This window comes from Vipera berus (assembly GCF_964194415.1).
Source record: "Vipera berus genome assembly, chromosome: 3".
In the NCBI taxonomy this organism is placed as follows: domain Eukaryota; kingdom Metazoa; phylum Chordata; class Lepidosauria; order Squamata; family Viperidae; genus Vipera; species Vipera berus.
This window is the reverse complement of record NC_138204.1, coordinates 208,933,228-208,959,562: the sequence shown is the minus strand read 5'-3', so window position 1 is coordinate 208,959,562 and position 26,335 is coordinate 208,933,228.

Below are 26,335 nucleotides of genomic sequence, written 5' to 3'. Positions count from 1 at the left end.
TAATTAGAAAATTAGAATATTATTAGAAAATGAACTCTGCGGTGCTTCCAATTAGAGATGTGAGGGGTTTGCTAACTCCAAAGATGCTTGGCTCATCTGTACTAGATTTTGGGTGTCCCATTATGTTCAGGTCTTCCTTGTCCAGCTCTCACTTTTGTTAATAATAAATAAACCAACTGTTTAGATGGTGAGACTCTAGAACAGAGGTCCCCAACCTTTTGGACACCAGGGACCGGTTCTGTGGAGAGAGGTTTTTCCACAGACTGGAGAGTGCGTGCTTTTGTGTGCTGCTTGAATCCCACAGATGGGGCTTTGCTTGCTTGAGAAGACTGTTTGCTGGCATGCTGCAGCCCGGTACTGGTCCATGGAATGGGGGTTTGGAGATCCCTGTTCTAGAAAGAGTGCAGAGAAGAGCCACCAAGATGACTAGGCTAAAACATATGAAGAACAGTTGTAGGAATTGGGTATGAAAAGAAGGGCTAAGGATGACATGACAGCAGTGTTAAAATATCTCTGGGGCTGCCACAAAGAAGAGGGGGGTCAATCTATTCTACAAAGCACCTGAGGGCCAGACAAGAAGCAATGGATGGAAACTAATCAAGAAGAGAACCAACCTAGAACTAAGGAGAAATTTCCTAACAGTGAGAACAATTAACAATTAACAATAGCTTGCCTTTAGAAGTTGTGGGCGCTCCATCACTGGAGGCTTTTAAGAAGAGACTGGACAACCATTTATCTCAAATGCTGTAGGGTTTCCTGCTTTAGTAGGGAGTTGGACTAGAAGAACTTTAGGTCAACTTGTCAACACTGTTATTCTGTTAACCAACCAAGAAAAAGAAAAAAGAGAAAAAAGCATGGGTAGTCCAAGCTGAATTATTTGCTGAATTCCCATTTGGTACTTTTAGCTTCATAAAGATGTAGAATTTTTGATTAGTGGATTGGAGAGGTTACATGTTAAGCCTAATGCTATTGTTTTTTTTTCTCCTTTATGGCCTGCTGGAATCTAAGTCATTGAAAAACAGTTCCATTAAACTCTAGCAATTGCAACTTCTAGGAGGAAAGAAGGCAGAGGAAGGTGGGGAGGTATGGGCATAATGTACTGAGTTATAAATATTTCCTTTCAGTTCTGATCAAGGGGAATCAGTTCAAGATTACATCCAAAGACTGTATAAAATGGAACAAGAAAGAGATAATATGATAGATAGATAGATAGATAGATAGATAGATAGATAGATAGATAGATAGATAGATAGATAGATAGATAGATGGCTGGGGAATTCTGGGAGCTGAAGTCCACATGTCTTTATGGATGGATGGATGGATGGAGAGAAGAGAGAGAGAGAGAGAGAGAGAGAGAGAGAGAGAGAGAGAGAGAGAGAGAGATGATATATAGAGATCTGAGGTCTACCTACTGTGATGGAATGTAGTCTGGATTCCCAAGAGGGAGGGGGTGCATTCCAGAGGAACAAGAGACAACTAAGTGATCCATGGTGGCGCAGTCATTAGAAGGCAGTACTGCAGGCTAACTCTGCCCAAAGGTTTGATCCTGAGTAGCTCAAGATTAACTCAGCCTTCCATCCTTCTGAGATTGGTAAAATAAGGACTCAGATTATTGGGGGCAATATGCTGACTCTGTAAACCTCTTAGAGAATGCTGTAAAGCACTGTGAAATGGTATATAAGTCTAAATGTTATTGCTATAGGTTTAGATAGTTTGTGTGCGAGAACGTGGATCCTTCCTTTATGGCAGGAGTGAGTAACTATGGCATCTTTACGACCTGTGGACTTTAACTCCTAGATTCCTGAACTCCTAAGCCACAGACACAACACTTCTGAATCACATTTCAACTTTATCTAATATATTCAGTGAAGGAGTTGCAATTAAAATACAAGTCATGGTTGCAATTCAGTCAGGAGATCAGAGCCAGGTTGCACGTTACATTTATGAAATGAAAGGCATCCTAGATATTTCTATTTAGACTCTCCCTCCAGGCAATAAATCTGGAGCAATATGAAGAAGTCACTTGAGGCTCTTCTTGTCTGCCTTTTTTCTTCTCAGATTCTGTAGGACATCATCTGAGTGACAAGAAATCACAATTAAAAAAAATCTCAGCAAAATTCAGTTGGGAACATCATTTTCTTGCCCTGAACACATTAAGAGTTCTTAATCCTAAAAAAAACAAAATTCATTCTAATCCTTGAATTTGATTCTGATTTCATTCACCCTAAACTTTTTTTCTCTTTTTTTCTGAAGGAGGAAGTTTCAGATGTTTGGAATGCATTTCAAATCATTCTTACTAAAGGATGGAGGTCTTTTCAAATGCAGGTAGTCCTTGACTTATGACCGTAATTAGAATCAGACTTTTTGTCACTAAGCAAGATGGTGGTTAAGTAAGTTGCAGCCAATTTTACTTGAGAAACCAAATAAAACTCCAGGTTCATTCTGTCTCCGAAAATCTTACTGTTTATTGAATACGCTGCATGGTTACATCAAAGCAAAACCACCTATGAGGTTCCAATACCAGTTCATAGACTTAAACAATGATTTCTCCAGCCAAATCCCCAATGTCTTACACAGTCTGTATAAGCACAGTCCGTATAAACACAGTTCGCTTTGTTATGGGAACCACCTGCTTCAAATCCACACCTGTTCTGGTGCCCTTGCAAAGGCTTCAGGCTCTCATGGTCTTCAGCTGAATCATAGAAGTTTCATTTCTCCATCTAACTCACTTGAAAGTAACACACACACACACACACACACACACACACACACACACACATTAATCTAAAGACAAGTTGAAACACAGAGGCACGTAACTGCCAAGGTTTCATCCTTGACAGAATCACTGCAGCAAAATGCTACTGCTAAGCTTGTAAGCCGCCCTGAGTCTTCGGAGAAGGGCGGGATATAAATGGAATTTAAAAAAAATGGATTATGCAGTTGTTAAGCAAATCTCTCTTTCCCCCACTGACTTTGCTTATCGAAGACTGCAAATGGTAGCAGTATTCCAGTATCTGAGGGGCTGCCACAAGGAAGAGGGGGGGTCACGTTATTCATCAGAGCACCAGAGGGAAGGACGAGAAACAATGGTTGGAAACTGATCAAGGAGAGAAGCAACCTGGAATTAAGGAGAAACTTCCTGACAGTGAGGACAATCAACCAGTGGAACAGAAGTTGCCTTCAGAAATCGTGGGTGCTCCATCACTAGAGATTTTTAAGAAGAGACTGGACAGTCACTTGTCTGAGATGGTATAGGTTCTCCTGCTTGAGCAGGGGGCTGGACTAGAAGACCTCCAAGGTCCCTTCCAGCTCTATTCTATTCTGTTCTGTTCTATTGACTCCAAAACCACCATAAATGCAGGATGGTGGCCAAGCAACTCAATTCTGATTATGTGGACCATGGGGATGCTGCACCAGTTGTTAGTGTGAGGATTTAAGTGTAAAGCACCTTTTGGTATTGTAACTTTGAACGGCCATTGCGCAAATGGTTGTGAGTTGAGGACTACAGGAAGGGACCTACTGAAGTCTTTTTTAAAAGAGAGAGAGAGAGAGAGGGAGGGAGGGAGGGAGGGAGGGAGGGAGGGAGGGAAAGAGAGAGAGAGAGGGAAGGACCAATCTATTCTTTGTCCCCCAATATTTCCATTCTTCTTTGAACCCATACCGTCTTCTTTAAAATTGTCCTCCTTTGAGGTAAGCAATTGCTTTGGAAAATGCTTTGAAAAGAGAAAAGACAACGGAACTCAAATCTCAGGATGGTAAGTGAGCAGCTCATTGTTTATGGCACCATTGCTATTCCATATTCTCCTCAGCCCTTCACACAACTGGCACAAACCCAAGGAAAACGTCAGACAGGTCTTTCCTACCAGACCTTTTCAGATAGGAAAGACACCCCAGAGATCCATAAGAATGAGCACACAAAGAAGACTTCACCTCATCCCAATAATCAAGCAATTTCGAAGCGTCACCCAAATAGATTTATCATTTTTTTAAAAAGTCTTGGATTCCAAAGCTGGCTTGTTTCTCAGAAAGTGGGGGGGGGCTTTTTCATGACTCAGTGGGTTTCATTTACTTTACACTCTCTGCCTTTTCTCCAAGGAGCAAGCAACATCATACATCTCTCTTGCATAATCTCCTAGCACCCTGATGGGTTAAGGCAGTGATGGCGAACCTTTTAGAGACCGAGTGCCCAAACTGCAACCCAAAGCCCAGTTATGTATCGTTGGGTGCCAGGTGGGTGTGGCCAGTTGGGTGGGTGTGGCCCATTGGGTGAGCATGGCTGCGGTGGTAATGGCACACTGGGTGGGACTAAAAAGTTCAATCAATCAATTCCAACTTTGCGAGATCATTTTTTCCCCCGCAAGAAGTTGAAATTGATTGATTGAACCTTTTCTTTTTTTGCACAGGGTGGTGGAGGCCTAAAGCGAAAAGATTTTATAAAACCCAGCTGAAGGCCTAGGGGCAACGGCACACGTGCCCACAGAGAGGGCTCTGCGTGCCACCTGTGGCACGTGTGCCATAGGTTCACCACCACGGGGTTAAGGAATAGAATTCGCAGTGTTTGTATTGAGTAAGGCATCTTGGGATATATTCCTAGCTGGTTCAGGTTCAGAAGTCAAGAATAGGAGATGATGGTATCTGTGGATTTTCCCCATTGGACTAAGGTCATATGGTGAACTGCAGAGCTGGATTTAAAGGTCTCGTCATCAAAATGTATAACTGACAGGAAATTTCTCCTTCGTTCTAAGTTGCTTCTCTCCTTGATTAGTTTCCATCCATTGCTTCTTGTGCAGCACCTGAAAGCAGGACAAGAAGCAACAGATGGAAACTAGTGAAGGAGAGAAGCAACCTAGAACTAAGGAGAAACTTCCTGACAGTTAGAACAACTAACCAGTGGAACAACCTGCCTCCAGAAGTTGTAAATGCTCCAACACTGGAGGTTTTTAAGAAGAGACTGGGCAGCCATTTTTTCTGAAATGGTATAGGGCATGGGTAGGCAACCTTGGCTCTTTTATGACTCATGGACTTCAACTCCCAGAATTCTGGGAGTTGAAGTCCATGAGTCATAAAAGAGCCGAGGTTGCCTTCCCCTGGTAAAGGTTTTCTTGCCTGAGCAGGGTGTTGGACTAGATGACATCCAAGGTCCCTTCGAACTCTGTCTATATTCTATTCTATTCTATTCTATTCTATTCTATTCTATTCTATTCTATTCTATTCTATTCTATTCTATTCTATTCTATTCTATTCTATTCTATTCTATTCTATTATTCCATTCCATTCCATCTATTCTATTCTATTCTATTCTATTCTATTCTATTCTATTCTATTCTATTCTATTCTATTCTATTCTATTCTATTCTATTCTATTCTATTCTATTCTCATGAGAATAACAGAGTTGGAAGGGACCTTGCAGGTCTTCTAGTCCCTGCTTCAAATCTAGCGCCAAGCACTCACCATCATTTAAAAGAGTGCTTCTAAACCTTGTCAATTTGAAGAGGCCTGGACTTCAACTCCCAGAATTCCACAGCTGGCTTGTTCTCTTCTTCTCCAAAGTTGATATCTTACTTTGCCTTTTCAATCATACTTTGAAAGTCACATTCAGGGCGATGGAGAATAGGAATTGGAAAAGGAAGATCTGAATGCCAATTTTTTTTTAAATTTGAAAGAGCCCTCTGAACAAAATGCAAGCTTTTCTGGCGTCTGGCTTATATAATCCGTTCCTTAGGCTAAATTGACTTCCACTGCAACCCTCCACTCTATGCCTTTGAATTTAGAGCGATTTCATTTTTTTTGTATTGTTTTGTTACTTTCCCTCAAAGACAGGGCAGGGGGAACTTTAAAAGAAAAAACCATGGGTCTGTTGATAATCGCTCAACAGAGATAACCTGGCAAACATTAGACGTGTCTTTTAATGAGGAAGGGCACCGTTGACTTCATCTCGTTCTTTCTTACCTTTATCATAAAACATTAAGCATTTTCAAAGGCCAGAACGAATATAAACAATGTTTTAGGGATAGGCTATGCTGGTGCTGCTTCAAACACAGGTTTTTGAAGCCTCTTCTAAAAAAAAAATTATAGTTCAATCATGCTGTTGTACAAGGGACATCCTCTAATAAATCTGTTTAGCATTAAGCCTTGATGGGGGCGCAAGCAAACAACTGTGATTCCCACAGCAGAGGCCACATCAAGCTATTCCTGCCAGTTCAAGATGCACAGACTGGTATTTATTCATTTGTTTGTTTGTTTGTTAGTTTTCTGTGCCACCCATCTCACCTAGAGGCACCTCTAGGCAACTGACACTCAATAAAAGCAGCGAGATAAAACATTAAAATAATAGCAATAGCGTTTAGAATGAAGGCGAATATGCAGTATGGGTCCCAGGATAATGTTGCAGGATCCAATCTGGATCTGTCACTGGGAGTGGAGGGTTTACGTAGTCTTCCGAGTTTTTGGACCAGTGCTGGAGCCCAACCTGAGGGAACTTCTTGCTAGCAGATTGGATCCTCCAATAGCATTTAGGCTTATATACCACCCATGGTGCTGTTCAGCCCTCTCTGAGCAGTTTTACGGTGTAGAAGCATTGTTTTGCCTATTGCCCCCAACAGTCTGGGTCCTCATTTTACCCACCTCAGAAGGATGGAAGGCTGAGTCAACCTTGAGCATCCTCGGGATCGAACTCCAGGCTGTGGGCAGAGTCGGCCTGCGATACTGCACTTTAACCACTGTACCAGCAGGGCTCTTATAATCATGTAATAATTCTTAACACTAACATTGACATAAATATCAACCCAGATGGCAAGGAGCAAGAGGCAGACTAGAGAAGTGGTGGGGTCTTATTTCAATCCATTAACCACTTCGAGAATGACATGGCCCTTTCGGAAGGCCAAAAAAAGTAGGTGCAAATCTCACCTCTGGGGTGGGGGAGATGTTCCAGAGGGTGGGAGCCAACGCAGAAAAGTCTCTTCTCCTAGATCCCACCAGCCAGAATTCCTTCAATGATAGGGTCCTCACATGTCCCTTCTGCCAGCGAAGGAGGGGCAGGCCAATCCCTTGGGGTAAGACAGTTCAAAGTTACAACTGAAAAAAACTGATGTATGTGAATATCTATGGAGGTTCTCCGTCATCCAGATCATGGCTGTCCCAAAGGTGCTTTTTCACAGGGCTTTTCAACCAGTGGTATGGGTACCACCTGTGGTACATTGGCACCTGGCAGATGGTATGCAACCATCCTACAAAAGTGGTAGTGGGGGAGGGGAATGAGCTGAACCGGTGGTAGCACCGCACAAGCCTGAGCGAGAGACGGCTGGAGCTGCAGGGCTGTCAGGGCTCAGCGGAAGTGCCAGGATCAGTGCCAGGATCCAGCTGGAGCTCAGCGCTGATCCTGGCGGGTCTGCTGAGCCCAGAAGAAGCACCGATCAGCTGGAATGTTGCAGCATCCCCAGGTTCTTGTGATTTACATTCAGATGCTTGGCAACTGATTCATATTTATGACGGTCACAGTGTCCCAGGGCCTTGTGAAATGAACAAAACCTGCTGCAACCAGCCAGCAAAGAGGGGGGCAATAAAAACCAAACACCCCCCCACCCCACCCCCATTGCCAATCCTCAACAGAAATGCTCACAACAATGAAAATCTCGGACAGGAGGAAGAGTGCCGCCGGGCGGGCAGGCAGGTGTCTTGCTCGGCTGTGGCTTGGCTGTGGCACTTTTTTCAGTGCCATTGTAACTTCAAACAGTCACTAAGCGAACTGTTGTAAGTCGAGGACTACCTGTACTTCATCACTTTTTTCCTTTTTTTTTGGTCATCAAGTTTTTGACACCTTGCTAGGTGACTGGTGGTACTCAGAGGTTGCCATATCCTAAAAGTGGTACAGTGGGTGAAAAGGTTGAAAAGCCCTGCTTTTTCAGGAGGCAACTGGACTGTTCTTGTTTTTCTTTCATTTCCCATCCAAGAAGGTTCTTCAGCTCTGACCGAATGGTGGAGAATGGAAGGATTTATATTCCTTGCAGACATCTGGTCATTTGCATTCTTTTAGAGAGTCGTTGAGGCCATTTGGACCCTGAGGACACAGATAATCCCCCAAATATCCACCCAACAAGTCTCTAAAAGGAGAGCAAATGACCAGCTGTCTGCCAGGAGAACAAATCCTTCTGTTGTGGCCCTGACCCCCGCGCCTGTCCTAACTGAGGAAGAGGACTCTGAGGATGATGGGGAGGAACTGACAAGGCCTCCCTCGCCAGGGCTCTCCTCTCTGGCAAGGCCTCCATCTCCATCTGTAGGCCGAGAGGAGCAGCCTGGGAGTAGCCAGGCTGGGAGGGAGCTCGAGCAGGTGCAGCAAATACAGTCTAGTGAAGATGACTCATGGCTAGACCCTCTAGAAAGATGCAGGGCCAAGCGTTTGCAGCAACGTAGGTTGAGTAGGAGCCAGGGAGTAGCTGAGTCATTGAGCCACACCCCATAAGGTACAAAAGGGGGTGTGGCTGCTCTCAGAACTTTGTGATGAACAATTTAATTCACCACAGCTTCTGGTCATGTCTGTCGGATTTCTCTACCTGTGTGAACCCTGGTCTGGATTTTGTGCCTACGCTACTTCATCTCTGCTTTTCGGTTTGTTTGTCTGGACTTTCTTGGAATTTCTTGTTGGCAGTTATCTCATGTCAGCGAACATTTGAGATAACTAACCTATTTTGGCTGACTGTGCGTAGCTTGCTGCCAAGACTTTATCGGACAGCAATTATATTGTGGTATAAAGACTTAACCCTTTTGTTTCATACCTGCTTGTCTGTTTGTTTGTACCTTGAGGGAGGGGGAACAGAACACCTTCTATTCCCCCACCATCCAGTCAGAGCTGAAGAAGCTTCTTGGATGAGAAGTGAAACGTCTTCAAAGAAAAACAAGAGGAGTCCAGTTGCCTCCTAAAAAGCACCTGACAGGGCCCTAAACCCTCACTAGTTTCCCAGGTCATATATATTCTGCTTTTGGGGGCCTGCCATTCTGTTTTGGGGCAGGGGGAGCTTGCATTAGCCTGGGATAACTTTTGTTTTCTTCTTAGTTTTCTTAATGAAAAGAAAACCAAGATCATGGCATCCGGCCCTCTCAATTCCTGGCAAATAGATGGGGAAGAAATGGAGGTACTGACAGATTTTATTTTCCTGGGTTCCAAGATCACTGCAGATGGGGACTGTAGCCAAGAAATTAAAAGACGCTTGCTCCTTGGGAGGAAAGCCATGGCAAATCTAGACAGCACACTAAAAAGCAGAGACAACACCCTGTCAACAAAAGTGTGTATAGTCAAGGCTATGGTCTTCCCAGTTGCAATGTATGGCAGTGAAAGCTGGACCATAAGAAAGGCTGAGCGCCAAAGAATTGAGGCCTTTGAACTGTGGTGCTGGAGAAGACTTCTGCGAGTCCCTTGGACTGCAAGGCGATCAAACCAGTCGGTCCTAGAGGAGATCAACCTGACTGCTCTTTAGAAGGCCAGATCCTGAAGCTGAAACTCAAATACTTTGGCCACCTAATGGGAAGGAAGGACTCACTGGAGAAAAGCCTAATGCTGGGAAAGGTTGAGGGCAAGAGAAGAAGGGGACGACAGAGAATGAGGTGGCTGGATGGAGTCACTGAAGCAGTAGGCGTGAGCTTAAATGGACTCCAGAAGATGGTAGAGGACAGGAAGGCCTGGAGGAACGTTGTCCATAGGGTCGCAATGGGTCGGACACAACTTCGCAGCTAACAACAACTTTTGTTTTCTGCTCTCTCCTCCTGCCTCCATCCCTTTGAGAAAGGAATGTGTTTCCTTTATCAGAGAGACGGTTACAGAGAAACGAAAGCTGGAGAAGACCTTGAGATGCACGCCAGTTGTGCCAGTTACCCGCTCATCAGACCACCTGTGGATTGGCTGGATTTCAAATGGACATTACGACTTTGGTGGCAGGAGGACTATTGCTTGCTTAACTATACCGTTTGCACGGGATTTTCCCCAGATCTCACCTTGACTTCCCTACTGTCCCTAACCCCTAATAAAAATTTCCTTTTGAGACGATGCCTGTTTCAAGAGTTCTGCTTTCCTGGGTGGTGACCTGAAGTGGATCCTGACATAAGGCAAGATCTGCATAGTATGGGATGACATATGTGAAGGTTTTAACTCTTTGAGACCATTGCAGCATTCCTGTGGTCCCTACTTTTGCCACCCCCCGCCGTGGGGGTACGGAGCCAATTAGATGGTACCGCCCCAGACGCTTAATGGATCCTGATAGATTCCAAGCAGCGCTGGGGTCCCCACCTGCCTCCACTGCTCACAGCTCGGCTGATGCCTTAGTGGAAGCCTGGGAAAGGGCAGCCACTGAGGCACTTGACCGGGTTGTACCCTTGCGGCCCCTGACCCGGCGCAGATCCCAGCGAGCTCCATGGTTTTCCGCGGAGCTCCGGGAGATGAAGCGTCGGAAACGGGGCCTAGAGAGCTGCTGGAGGTCTAGCCGATCCGAACCCGACCGGTTGCGGTTAAGAACCTATATTAGGTCTTATCTCGCAGCGATGAGGGTGGCGAGGTGTAATTACTTCTCCACCCTCATCGCGTCCGCAGATAATCGCCCGGCCGCCTTGTTTAGGGTGACTCGCTCACTTCTTAATCAGGAGGTGAGGGAGGATCCCTTGCAGGGTCGTGCCGAGGAATTTAGTCAACATCTGTCGGATAAAATCGCTCGGATTCGGACCGGTTTGGACTCCAGCTGGGCAGAGTCAGGCGATCAGGACACGGGCGGTCTTGTCAATGTTATCTGGGAAGAGTTTGATTCTGTGACCCCTGATGAAGTGGACAGGATTATGGGGAGGCTGAGCTCCTCCACATGTTTGTTGGACCCGTGCCCTTCCTGGCTGGTTTATGCAGCTAGGGAGAGGACACGAGGCTGGCTCCAGGCGGTTATATCTGCTTCTTTGAGTGAGGGTTATTTCCCCACCGTCTTGAAGGAGGCGGTGGTGAGACCTCTCCTCAAGAAGCCTGCCTTGGACCCAGCTGTTTTGAACAACTTTCGTCCAGTCTCCAACCTTCGCTTTCTTGCGAAGGTTGTTGAGAGTGTGGTGGCGCATCAGCTCCCTCTGGTCCTGGATGAAGCGGATTATCTGGACCCCTACCAATCGGGTTTCAGGCCCGGGTACAGCACGGAGACGGCATTGGTCGCTCTGGTGAATGATCTCTGGAGGGCGCGGGATAGGGGATATTCCTCTGTCCTAGTCCTATTAGACCTCTCGGCGGCTTTCGATACCATCGACCATGGTATCTTGCTGCGGCGTCTCAGGGGATTGGGAGTGGGAGGCACAGTTCTTCAGTGGTTCTCCTCCTATCTCCTGGGACGCTCGCAGTCGGTGTTGGCAGGGGGGCAGAGATCGGCCCCTAGGTCTCTCGTTTGTGGAGTTCCTCAGGGGTCGGTTCTCTCGCCTCTCCTGTTCAACATCTACATGAAACCGCTGGGTGAGATCATTCGTGGTTTTGGAGTTGGGTATCATCAGTATGCCGATGATACCCAACTTTTCTTTTCGACCCCAAACCACCCCAGTGATGCCCTCGCTGTGATGTCCCGTTGCCTGGAGGCGGTTCGGGTCTGGATGGGGAGGAACAGACTTCAACTCAACCCTGACAAGACTGAGTGGCTGTGCATCCCGGCATCCCGGGACATTCAAAATGTTCCATCTCTTTCTATGGGGGGTGAGCTCTTACCCCCCGTGGATAGGGCTCGCAACTTGGGAGTCCTCCTAGATTCACGGCTTACCCTGGAAGATCATATAGTGGCCGTGACTAGGGGGGCTTTCGCCCAGGTTCGCCTGGTGCGCCAGTTGCGGCCCTATCTGAACCGGGATGCCCTGTGTACGGTCACTCATGCGCTCGTGACCTCTCGCCTTGACTACTGTAATGCTCTCTACATGGGGCTTCCCTTGAAGACCACTCGGAGGCTCCAACTGGTACAGAATGCGGCCGCGAGAGTTGTCTTGGGAGTTTCCCGATACTCCCATGTTACACCTTTGCTCCGCGAGCTGCATTGGTTACCAGTTGTCTTTCGGGTGAGGTTCAAGGTTTTGGTTACGATCTTTAAGTCCCTACATGGCATGGGTCCGGGATACCTCAGGGACCACCTGCTGCCGGCATCAACTCCCCTCCGCCCTGTGCGTTCCCACAGAGAGGGCCTCCTCAGGGTGCCGCCAGTCAGGGAATGCCGACTGGTGGCCCCCAGGGGGAGGGCCTTCTCTGTGGGCGCTCCGGCATTATGGAACCAACTGCCCGTGGAGCTCCGGATGGCATCAGACCTCCGAACTTTCCGTCGGGGCCTGAAGACCCACCTGTTTGAAATAGCTGGTCTGGCCTGACGGGGGATTATGGGTTTTTACTGTTGTTTTAAATTTGTATTACTGTTTTAACTGGGCATGGGTTTAATCTTTTTTAATTTTTGTATTGTCTTTTTTTTATATATGCCCTGTGAACCGCCCTGAGTCCCTACCAAGGAGAAGGGCGGTATATAAATCAAATAAAACTGAAACTGAAACTGAAACTACTTAACATTTAGTTGCTAGGCAACTGACTCATTTTTATTTTGGTTGTCCCGGGGTCATGTGATCCATTTTGCGACCTTTTGACAAGCAAAGTCAATGGGGTGGCCAGATTCACATGACAGCCATGTTACTAACTTAACACCTGCAGCGGTTCACTTAACCGCTGTGGCAAGAAAGGCCATAAAATGGGGGCAAAACTCACTTAAGAACCCTCCCAGCAATATAAATGTTGGGCTCAATTGTGGTCGTAGGTCGAGGACTCCCTGTGCTTTGAGAGTGTGGAAGACATAAGCGTTCGCCATCATCGCCTTTCCAAATTCCTGAAATTCTTCCTCGTCTGAGAAAGAACTTTGGGGAGTTTCTTGCATTGCAAAACGGCAGATAATTCTGATTCTGTCATTTGTCTGCGTAATACCCCACTTAATTATTCTCCCCAAAATATAAAGTGGGGTTGGAGAAGAGGCTGGGAAGGCGTTCGAACCAGTCAGATGCCAGGAGCATGTAATTCCGCTATAAATCATTTCCATCTTGCGTAACGAATAGCCTCAGAAAAATTGCAAAAATTGTGCGGCTTCTCAAACACCGAGAACCTCAGAGTAGGGACAGATGGCCGAGAAGCAAAGTGGATTTTGCTTGCTGGTTCGTTTTTGCTGGTTTGGGTCCTTCAAGGTGGACAATACAAGTCACCCCTCACCTTCGCAGGGTGTTTTGCATTGTTGTTGTTGTTTTTCCACTTCCAGCATCTCGCAAGGCAAAGGAAATGCTGGATCCTCCTGCCAGTTTTCTTGTTTTTCAGGCACATGGGACCAAATCCAATCATGGTCCAATCATCAGGAGGACAACCGTGGTGAGGTGCCAGACGAACTGAGTTGAAGTGTGCATTTTTATGAATGCATCATTAAATTATTTGCATATAATTTGCCTGACAGCTGGAGAGGCCAGACTGTGACTGGTGGATAGAGTTGGATGCCATATGTGTTACAAAGTTGCAATGAATTGTTGACTCTATGTTTTTTTTATCCTTCCTTCCTTTTTTCCGTCCCTCTATCCTTCCTTCCTTCCTTCCTTCCTTCCTTCCTTCCTTCCTTCCTTCCTTCTTTCCTTCCTTCCTTCCTTCCTTCCTTCCTTCCTTCTTTCTTTCTTTCTTTCTTTCTTTCTTTCTTTCTTTCTTTCTTTCTTTCCTTCTTTCTTACTTCGTTTCTTTCTTTCCTTCTCTCTCTCTCTCTTTCTTTTTTCTTTTTTTTCTCCTCCTTATCACTTAAGTGGCCAAAACCTCTAGTACTGCTAAAGCATAATTAAAGGTAAAGGTAAAGGTTCCCCCGCACATGCGTGCTAGTCGTTTCCGACTCTAGGGGCCGGTGCTCATCTCCGTTTCAAAGCCGAAGAGCCAGCGCTTGTCCGAGGACGTCTCCGTGGTCATGTGGCCGGCATGACTAGACGCCAGAGGCGCACGGAACGCTGTTACCTTCCCACCGTAGTGGTCCCTATTTTTCTACTTGCATTTTTACGTGCTTTCGAACTGCTAGGTTGGCATAAGCTGGGACGAGTAACAGGAGCTCACTCTGTTACGCGGCACTCGGGATTCGACCCGCCAAACTGCCGACCTTCTGATCGACAAGCTCAGCGTCTTAACCCACTGAGCCACCGCATCCCTTCAAAAGCATAATTATTAGTGTACAATACAGCACACACACACACACACATACACACCAATAAATGTTTCTGGTTCCTCTTGCACATGTTGCCCAAAACTTATTCCATTGACTGACAAGGACAGTTTTTAAATATTTGAGTAGCTGGGAGCTATTTCTGTTTAAAATGAGAGGCAAGAGAAGCAATCTTTGCACTCTTTAAATAACTGCAAGAAAAACATATTGAAAATGATATCCTGCCTTGCTTTGGTCTTAGGTAATTGCAGAGGGCAGAGTAGAACAGGAAGGGCTTGAAATATTAAATGGGTTTCATGTCTCCATGAATTTGTTCCATTATTTGTTGTTCCATTTGAGTTTTTCTTATATCAAGCATTTGTGAGTGGTAGATATTATAGAAGCCTACATCTGAGAAAGGCCACTTAACTCAGTGGCTCCACCACCATCACCATCCATTCCATGCAAAAAAAAGTCTAATGAAAGAGCAATGATAGATGGGTTTCTAGCTTCATATGAATGAAGGTAAATATGCATGCCCCAAGATAATGTTGTGGGATTCAATCTAAGTTGGTCACTGGGACCAAAAGTTTATTCTTCCAAGATTTCAGGCTTGTGCTGTAGCCCATCATCAGGGAACTTCTCTGCCTCTCCAGAATAGGTACACTGCACTATAGTTACATGGTGTAGCTTTTAATCGTTATGTGTAGCTTTTAATTGCTAATTAGAGTGTTGCTGACTGTCTATTATGTCATTAATTATTGTTTCCTAGTGCTGCTGCATCCTTAGCTTCTAAGTAGTTGATAGGCTGGTGGTCAATCAGGTATCCTGTTGACTGACAAGGGGCCCATCTCCCAGACTTCAATCATTTCTCTGGCGATCTTTGTGTCTGCTCGTCCAACAATCATAGTAGCTGTGAAATTGAATGCATGTCCTTATTCATTGCAATTTGAGCCTACCAAAGAGTTCAGGTGGTTTAGCTCTTTTATCTACACATTACAGAAACTTAAAGTTGATGAACCTTAGGGTCCCTATGACATCCCACTTCTGCAATCTTCAAGGTTATTCTTATTGAATTATAGTCTACTATGTTTATATACTGAACTGTAGCTTAATATCTAAAGTTATCCAATTACTCACATAGCTTGGTTTCCATAGGTAAAGGTAAAGGTTCCTCCGCACATGTGTGCTAGTCATTTCCAACTCTAGGGGCCGGTGTTCATCTCCGTTTCAAAGCTGAAGAGCCAGCACTTGTCCGAGGACGTCTCCGTGGTCATGTGGTTGGCATGACTAGACGCCAAAGGCACACAGAACGCTGTTACCTTCCCACCGTAGTGGTCCCTATTTTTCTACTTGCATTTTTACGTGCTTTCGAACTGCTAGGTTGGCAGAAGCTGGGCTGAGTAACAGGCGCTCACTCTGTTACGCGGCACTCAGGATTCGACCCGCCAAACTGCCGACCATCTGATCGACAAGCTCAGCGTCCTAACCCACTGAGCCACCGCGTCCCTATACGGTTTCCATATGTCAGTCTAAAGAATTTATGTGGTTTTTCATAGAACTATAAAGTTGGAAATGACCTCAGAAGTTAACTAGCCCAACCCCCTGCTTGGGGCAGGGTCTGCTAAAGCATTTCAGACATATGGCTTCTATTTGAAGTCCTCTAGTGAAGGGGAAAATGTTGCTTCATGAGAGAATCAATTTCATTAGTTCAGAAATTTTATTATCAGGAAATTCCTCCTAATAACTACCTTGAATATACTTCAGTGTCTTCAACCTACTGGTTGAGGTCTGCCTTTGTGATGACAGAAGAAGTCCTTGCTCTATATTAGTGTTTCTCAACCTTGCCAACTTGAAGATGTGTGGACTTCAATTCCCAGAATTCCCTAGCATGCAACTAAGTCCCCTTTAGCATCAGAAAACAACTTATACTACCAAGAAGATACTTAGGAGAAGGAGTAACATATCATATCTACACTGCCTACCTGCCTTTCCTAGCTTTAACCCAGCCGCTTGAAGCCACCAAGGGTTTTTAGGATCACCTCTATGGACTATGTTTTATTGGGCTCATGCTGAGATCTGGGTGAGAAGAGACAAACCAGCCAAATATTTTGCTTCGAGGACAGGAACAGAGGGAAGGGAAATTAATGTCAACCTGGATTAGGTTTCTTTGTGTTCTAGATGTTGGATGGGAATAAGTCAAACTAGCTCTTCTGGTTCAATATATTGGTTGAACCAGAAAATGTTTTAACTCCACTATCATGTTACATAAATTATATGGATAATCAGAGCATCAGGAGTAGCTGTATTTAGCATCATCCTTCTAGCCTTCCTTGTTTGAAGAGTAAATTACAAATTAACTCTGTGTTCCAGATTTGGGTGAACCTGTGGACTTCAGTTTGCTGTCAACTAAGCTTAGATTTTCAGTTTTCCTCTTATTCTGGAAGCAGAACACTTTATTGTTCTTGGTATTATGAACTTGGGAACTTCTTATTTAGTCATATAACAAAAGTTTTGAAAGTCATCATCTCACCATATGAACCACGATATAAAAAGTGAGAAAGTGAGAAGAGAAGACCAACAGAGCAGTAAGAGGTCATAAGATGAACGATTGCAGAATTAAGTATGTATAAGTCTAACAAAGAGGAGGACTGGGCTGACATTGATAGCAGTCTTCCAGTACTTGAGGTTCTGTCACAGAGAAGACAGGGTTGACCTATTCTCCAAAGCACATGAGGGTAGGGCAAGAAGTAATATGTAGAAGATCATTACAGAACTAAGGAGAAATATCCTGACAGTGAAAATAGTTAATCTATGGAATGGCTTGCCTCCAGACGTTGTGGGTGCTCCATCAGTGGACAGACATTCAAGAAGAGACTGGACAGCCATTTGTCTGGAATGGTATAGGGTCTCCTGCATGACCATTGGGTTGGACTGAAAGACTTCCAAGGCCCCTTCCAACCCTATTATTCTAACTTGTATGTTATATTATGTGCCAACAAGCTGAAGTTCTTGCCCTCCTTCCTGACTCTGTCTTCTTTTAAGAATTCACAATTCCATTCGAGTTGTGGATGTTCAAGGACTTTACATTTTAAAAATCTCATTCTCCCTCCAGAGAAGTCAAGCTGGGATATAAAATCTTCCTCTTTACTCTTGTCAGTAATTCAGTTTGAGAGACTATAATCTGGTTAAACTATAGTTGACTTAACTATGATTCATTCAATAAATTGCTATTAGCTGGGATTATGCTAAGCATCCTGGTTTACAGACCACTTTGCTTAAGTCAAGATAGTTGTATTCTATTATTGACAATTTAGCATTGATTAGAAAGAGAAAGAAGAAGAAAACAGGAAGGCAAAGAAGGAGAAGGAGGAGGAGGAGGAGGAGGAGAAGGAGAAGGAGGAGGAGGAGGAGGAGGAGGAGGAGAAGAAGAAGAAGAAGAAGAAGAAGAAGAAGAAGAAGAAGAAGAAGAAGAAGAAGAAGAAGAAGAAGAAGAAGAAGAAGAAGAAGAGGAGGAGGAGGAGGAGGAGGAGGAGGAGGAGGAGGAGGAGGAAGAGGAGGAGGAGGAGGAGGAAGAGGAGGAGGAGAAGGGAAAGGAGGAGGCAGAGGAGGCGGAAGAGGAAGAGGAGGAGAAGGAACTAACACAGGAGAATAAAAAGAACTGCTCTCTTCTTGTATTGTTTATTAATGTGTGGACCAAGCTTTCCCTGAAAACGTTCCCTCTTATTTATACACAGAATAAGTGCAAGCTGCAGCTGGATATTTCTTTTTTCTTTTCTACTTTCCATGGTGGGTTTGTTATTCCTCCTTTATTTTTCTTCTGACAAGAAAATGTTGATGTGGTTTCTTAGCTGTTTCAGTCTCCATCCTACCCGGAGAAGCTGCACTAGAGGACAGGAGGAGATTATTTCCATTTATCAGCAGGGTTGGGAAAGAGCAATATTTCATATGAAGCTGCATCCTGGGAAACATGGCGCAAGAACCGAAGGTGGACTTAAGATGTCAGGCAGAGGATGGAGAGCAGGCAATTAAATGCAGGTGAAGATTCCCTGATCCTGTGTAAGGTCAGCTTGCTAAAACACAAGAGAAAACCTATCACCCTAGGGCAGAGTCCAGGCTCTGATCGTGTAAAACAAACAGTATTGTGTATTGTTCTGGTCACCACAGGATATGATAAAGATAGAAAAAGGGCAAAACATACTATTACAACATTAATACTAGCAACGGCCTGGGAGAATGGCCTTGGGAGACAGGAGGAAGAGCCACAGACTATGCAACAGTCAGATAAGAGACAGCTGAACTAACAGAAGGAATGGAGACATGGCAAACATCCCTAGTTTCTTGGACTGTAAAATGCTGGACTTGTTAACTGGATGGTTGACAGTTTGAGACACTGCATGATGGGGTGAGCTCCTGTTACCTGCTCCAGCTCCTGCCCACTTAGCGGTTTGAAAGCATGCAGTAGCATTATCTAAATGCAAGTTGATGAATAGGTACCACGTTGGTGGGAAGGAACAGCATTCCTGTGCTTTAGGAAATAATCATGCCGGCCACATGACCATGGAAGCATCTTTGGACAATGTTGGCTCCCTTGGTTAGGAAATGGAGAGCACCACCTCCTAGAATCTGGATAGGGGAAACCTTTACCTTTTAAAGGGGATGGGGAGGGACGCACCCTCAGACTTAGACAAGTCTGTTATGTAGCCTTGCCATAATGTTAGAGCTAGTGCTTTGGGTTGTGTTTCTTGTCTGGAGAATCCTGCAAGGCTGACAGTACTTCTTCCAAATTATATTCAGCGCCTACAACAGAGGTAACTCTTTGAGAAGTTAGGACACAGGAAGGGGGGAATCAGCATAATGCAAGCGGGGCCCCAACGTTGCATTGTAAACCCTGCCTCTTGTGGGCAACACTGTGTGCACACTTTAAAGGATGACGATGAAGAGAGGACCCTGCAAAGCTAATTTCATCTCTCTGTCCAAAGGAGGGAGAATCTGAAAACCTACGACTGTTGCAATGTCCCCATGGTCACTTGATCACAACTCAGATGCTTGGCAACTGGGATATATTTAATGACAATTGCAAAGTCCAGGGGTCATGCGATTACCTTCTGCGACCTTCTGACAAGCAAAGGCAAATGGGGAGGGGAGGAAGGGGCGCAAAGCCAGATTCACTTAACAACCATGTTGCTGACAACTTAACAGCTGCAGTGATTCACTTAACAACAGTGAAGAAAGGTTGTAGAATGGGGCAAAACACACTTCACAACTGACTTGCTTGCAATGGAAATTTTGGACACAATTGTGGTCATTCTATCTGTATGTCATAAAACATTTTGTAAAATTTGCCAAATTTCAATTCCACGGAAGTCATGGGTTCTGGATTTTGGATGTTTTACAAAGCACCAGAAAGCAGGAGAAGAAACAATGGATGGAAACTAATCAAGGAGAGAAGTAACATGGAACTAAGGAGAAACTTCCTAACAGAGAGGGCAATTAACCAGTGGAACAGCTTGCCTCCAGAAGTCGTGGATGCTCCATCACTGGAGGCTTTTTAGAAGAGATTGGACAGCCACTTGTCTGAAATGGTAGATGGTCTCCTGCTTGAGCAGGGGGCTGGACTAGAAGATCTCCAAGGTGCCTTCCAGCTCTATTCTGATAGACTACCTGTACATCTATGCTGAATATTGGGAAGGGACAGCAATAGAAAAAAAATTCTGAAATACTGCCAGTTGGCTCGTATGTGACCCAGGATGCTGGACTAGAGGGCCCTGACTTTTTGTAGCCATCTTTAATTTATGAGGCAAAACTGTGGGCCTTACAAACAGGAGCACAGGAGGGGTGTTCAGGTCTTCACCCTGCTGAGTTTCTACATATACAGTATAGTAAGAGTGGCCTGTTTCAATCAGCAGATAAGGCATAGCAGCATTTCAATAGAGTTGGTTCAGATACAGCCCCTAACACAGCCCAACAGAGCAGATATTGTGGTTAAGTGGCACCCTCTGCAGGCTTTTGTCTACTACACACAAAGGCTAAAAGTGAGATGCATAGACACAGACACAATGTCGGGTAGCTATTTGACATCTTCACGCCTCAAGTGCCCAGTTATGAAAAGGAGAAGTTAAGTGCACGTAACTGAATGCATTTACAGATGTGTCCACAATCAAAAACCAGCTTGATAGAAGGTGATATAAATGTATGTAGGTTTACACGCAGGGGTGAGATTCTGCATAACTATAGATATATTCTTTGATTTGATAGGGGTGGTCCCCCTTTGCCCTCTTCCTGCCTACGAAACATTCTAAGCTCTTGTCCTCTGGATAAGAGCCCTTCCTTCCTGCGACTCCAGACTATATTCCACCACAGTTTATTAGACTTAACGGGCAAACTATGTGGAACGAACATCACATCAATTAAAAACCAGGATCCATGAACCCCAGCTGGCAGTCAAATGCCATGATCCCAAATCCTTAATCTCTACCCACACTGACACCGAACAATACCAGTTCAATTGGAGCAATGCTAAAATTATTGGCCACACTACCACCCGCCATGCCTGTGAGTTCATCGAAGCAATTCCATCAACAGACACATCGACGTACAAATCCTTCAGAATCCAAATCAACCACACAGCAAACCAGACGCAGCACCGGCCCTCAACCATCCCACGCAAGCCCCCCTTTCTCCTCCCACCAGCACTTCCCCTCCCATTGACCCTGACATGATGAACCTGTAAGTGTTGTTGGTGAACTGGTGTAAGGAAAACAGCCTAGTTTTTAATACCTGAAAAACCAGAGATCATTGTCGATTTCAGAAAAGGCAGGCACAGCCACACTTCTCTGTGCATTAATAATTCACCTGTGGAGATGGTTACCAGCATCAAATTCCAGGGTGTGCAGCTAACGGGTAGGCTGGCTTGGTCGCTCAACAGTGAGAAACTGGTGAAGTGGGCACAACAGCACCTGCATTTTCTGTGTCGCCTGAGAAAAGCACATCTTCCTTCCCCTGTCCTGACCACTTTCTACAAAGGGACGATCAGAAGCATCCTGTCATACAGCATCACAGTCTGGTTTAGAAGCATCCCTGCTTCAGACCGGAAGGCAGTGCAGAGAGTGGTGAGGATGGCCAAAATGATCATTGGCTGTTTTCTCCCTTCCATCCAGGACATAGCACAGAAGTGCTGCTTTAGCAGAGTCTGCAAGATTATCTGGGACACTACACATCCTCTTCACAACCTGTTTTCCTTGTTAGCTTCTGGGCGGAGGCTTCATGGTATCCACAGCAGAACATCCAGATTCAGCCATAGTTTCATTCCATACAGCATTAACCTTGTGAACTCTCAAGCTTCCTCCTTCCGTTATATATTCAAGATGGACAGTGTTTAATATTTGTTACGTATATGTAGGGGTATGGGTCTATACACATGTTGTATATAGTATGTTTTAGGTGTGTGTCATATATGTGTTCCACTTTGAGAGCGGGCAACTAAATTTCATTTTTGATGTGTGCCGTTGTGCCCACAGTAAAAAAATGACAATAAAGGTTATCTTATCTTACCTTACCTTACCTTACCTTACCTTACCTTACCTTACCTTATCTTATCTTACGTAACCTCCACATCACAAGACCCATCACAAGACCCTCCCTTGACACACCCACACCTATAGCCCTTATAAACAGAAGAGCACTGACTCTGACATCCCCTGGGCTCCGCTGAAGATGTTACCTAGTCTGGTAATGAAACGTCAGAAACCAACCCACAAGCTCGGAGAACAAACCTTTACCTCAAACTGCATGTTCTCGGCTTAACAAAAGAAAAAGGAACAGACCAGACCAGGTTTTCCTCTCCTTTTAAATGCTAGGGGTAAATAACACACTCAAGAGGTCTATTTGACTTCCCATTGGTCCTGTAGTAGTAACTAACACATACCCTCCAAGACATTGAAGGCAAAGCTTTGTGGCCCTCAAGTTGCTTTTGAGTGAAATTTGCTGCCTGTCCCTAGTTTTGCTTTGGGGAAAACTTTGATGGAGATTTCCTAAATGCTATTTGAATGTGGCTAAACCCATCACGGTGTAGGACAGAACCTTAGTCCTACCTATATTGCAAAACAACCTAGCCCCAAAGAATTTCATTTAAAGATTTCTTAATCTTCCAGACAAACCAAGGTTGGTTTTTATTTTCTTTTATTTAGCATATGGCATCTACAGACATCATATACTGTAAGCATTGATATACAACACTAATACAACAGTTTTATTTGGGGCATGAAGTGTCGACTATCTCCATAATGGTATACCCCGAGGCAATGATCTGTCTTAACAGATTAGCTAAAAGTCTACACGCAAGGCAACCAAACTGGATATTGTATCTGTCATGATCAAAAATTACAGAGGCAACAACTAGATTACAAGAGCTCTTTTTAAAGGCTGGCTTAAGAATGGTCAATCCAGGTCAGCCTCTGAAGCCAAATTAAAGAGGTGGATATGCTGGTAAAGGCCATCTTTAACGCCATATGTATTGCCAAATTTGCCACAAAGTCATTAGCACACACTTCTCAAACAACTAGCAATGTGTACTTTAGACTTCTCCAGGCAAATTAATATTCAAACTGACTGGTGTTAATCTTGTTGGAGAGCTCCTACCATGCATAGTAGGAGTAAAAGCAGAGATGTTAATCACATTAATCCTCCTTCCATATAGACATAAACTTTGGAATCTGTGCATATTATAATTCCTGTGTCCTTCAAGATCAGTTTTTTTAAGTGTTCAGCCAAGTGCTTTCACTCAGCAGGGAAGAGATATGAAATATAAAAATACAAAAGTGATTTAAACCATTTTTTATATATAATGGTAACTCGGCTCTATGGAAAGTAGGGTTGAACACCATCTTTGTCTAGATAGATACTGTAGAACAGAAGTGGGCAGCTGTGGCCCCATTACGACCTGTGGACTTCAACTCCCAGAATTCCTGAGCCAGCCACAGGTCATAAAGGGGTCAAAGTTGCCCACCTCTGCTGTGTTCCTCTGGTTAATACAGAAATGCAGATGTGGACAGCTCATCTGTTTGTCCTGAGTTGGCAGCAGAAGACATCTTGCACTTATAGATGAGATAGTTATGGGAGTCTACCTGCTTTTTTTCCTTCCACAGGAGGAAGGAAGAGAAAGTAGGCTAAATCCACAGATGTTGTGGAATTGCGTGTTGTTTTCTGGATTTGAACGCACATTACAATTGGCATTTCCAACAGGATGTTATTTTGAAAATAAGTTTTAAAATGGAAATTTAAAAAAAAAAAAACCTGCCTTAAAGATAACAAAAGCTCTAAGGAGATCAGAGAAAGAATCCTAATACATTAATACATTATTATTATTATTATTATTATTATTATTATTATTATTATTATTATTATTATTATTATTATTATTATTATTATTATTATTATTATTGTACTTAGGTTGCAAGGTAAAGCACAATTTAGGATTTATTGCAATAACTAAGAAAGCCATTATGAAAGAACTCTAATTCTGCAAGAAATAGGATGCTAGACCTATTTAAAGCAAAATCACGGTCCTTGCTCTTTTTTCTTCTTCTCTTCTTCTTTCTCCTGTGTATGTGGTGTAATTGGCTGGAGGTTTCCATTTATGCTTAAAGAGAGTAGTTGGTCCTTATTCTGTGTTACTGGAACTGACTAGTTTGGTTTCAGATTCTATTATTGTGACCTCGCCAAGAATAGCTCTCACAGGTGCAGGGAATAAGGTGTCTAATTACTACATTCATTCTGAATGGATGAAAATTTTACTGAGTGGTAAATTTAGTACCTATTTTATGGCTTTTTCATACATGTTGGAAGGATTGGAATAATGTGTTTTAGTTACAGGAAAATAACAGCTGGGTATATATTAGGAGAAAACACTTTGACTGTAAAAGCAGTTGGACAACAGAACCAATGACTAAAGGTGTCAAATTCTTAGCAACCCCATCCTGAAGAGGTTTCGTTTCTCCATTTAACCCACTTGAAAGCAACATTCCCCCTCCCCTTAATCTAAAGGCAAGATGAAATGCAGAGGTACATACCGTTTCCCCGAAAGTAAGGCCTACCCCCAAAATAAGTCCTAGCTTGATTTTTTTTGGGGGGGTGAGCCTAAAATAAGCCCTACCCCAAAAATAAGCCCTAGGTTTGGGGCACACACCTAAAAATCAAGCTAGGGCAGGGGTTGGGATGTGGGCTGTCCCACCTGCCCCACACCCACTCCCGATACTCCCATGTTACACCTCTGCTCCGTGAGCTGCATTGGCTCCCAGTTGTCTTCCGGGTGAAATTCAAGGTACTGGTAATGGTGTTCAAGGCCCTACATGGCATGGCTCCGGAGTACCTCAGGGATCACCTGCTACCGGCATCAACTTCCCTCCGCCCTGTGCGTTCCCACAGAGAGGGCCTCCTCAGGGTGCCTCCAGTCAGAGAATGTCGGCTGGTGGCCCCCAGGGGGAGGGCCTTCTCTGTGGGCGCCCCGGAGCTATGGAATCGGTTACCTGTTGAGCTCCGGATGGCGCCCGACCTTCGCTCCTTCCGCCGCGATCTGAAGACTCACTTATTCGAACAAGCCGGCCTGGCCTGATGGGGGATGGGTTGGGTTTTTACTGTTGTTTTTTAATATATCTATTTATTGTTTTAGCATGGGCATTGTATTTAATTCTTTTTTAACTTTTGTATTTTAGTATTTTTATATATTTGCCCTGTTCCTTTTATATGTTCCTTTTATATGTTTGCCCTGAGTCCTTCGGGAGAAGGGCGGTATATAAATAAAATAAAATTATTATTATTATTATTATTATTATTATTATTATTATTATTATTATTATTATTATTATTATTATTATTATTATTATTATTATTATTATTATTATTATTATTATTATTATTATTATTATTATTTGGCAGCCAGGGCCTCTCCTTGCCAGCCCACTTCTTCAGAGGCCTCCTCTGCAGCCAGACCTGCATTTCTCAGTCACAGGGTTTTCTGGAAGGCCTCTGCAACCAAGAACTGAGCTACGGATTCAATGGATTGAATCCGTAGCTGCTGAGCTATGGATTGAATCCGTAGCTGCTGAGGTCTTGCAGAACCGAGCTACGGATTCAATCCGTAGCTCGGTTCTGCAAGACCTCAGCAGCTACGGATTCAATCCATAGCTCGGTACTCAGCTGCTTAGGCCTTCTGGAAAGGCCTGACTGCAAAATGCAGGCCCGAATGCAGCTGCAGAACTTTGGCCCCAGAAGAAGTCGGCTGGCTCGGTGGGGCTGTCAGTGCAGAGGTGAGGTAAGGCCCTCTCCGAAAAAAAGACCTGGTGCCTCTTTTGGAGGCAAAAATAATAATAAATAAACAATAAGACCTGGTCTTATTTTCAGGGAAACACGGTAGCTGCCAAAGCTTCATCCTTGACACAGGGTTGCTAAACAGTGGATACCCATTGGTTTCCACACTCTCAATGGCACCACTAATAGCCCCTCCAACCTGTGATGTGATTAATCAACCTGGGTTGATTACACAGAAAAATTGCATTGGTGTAATTATTACCCCCCCCTCCCCTGTGGCTTTCACAGCTTCCTAGCAGCTTACAACTATTTAAAACAACATTGAAAAATGACTAAGAAATAACTATAAAAATTCATGGAACTATTTAAGAGAGAGAGAGAGGCAGATGTAACCAGAGCAACAACAATAAAAAAGCGATTAGTTTTCCATGAGCTCCCAGAGAAAATAACAAGATGTCTTGATCTGAAATGCTGTTGATTATCTAACAGATTAAAATCTGCAGGTAAAATAAAAGGCAGGTGATGGAGAATGGAATCCAAGTAGTTATCTTTGGTCCCTCTACTCTGGAGAGGACTTTCTTCATAGCTAATGATCTCATGGGCTTTATGTTCCAATGAACACGATAAAGCTGGGTAGCTGCAAAATGGTCACCTAAATTTAATACATAGGATTCCCCATTTTCAGGAGTCAAGTCCAGTTGCCTCCTGAAAATAAAAAAAACCAAAAAAGCACCTTTGGGACAACCATCCCTGGATGACTGAGAATCTACTAGACATTTAGCTATATGCTTTGGGATGAACACCCTTTGAACGGTGCGAGACTGTGAATGGATATCCAGAAAACATT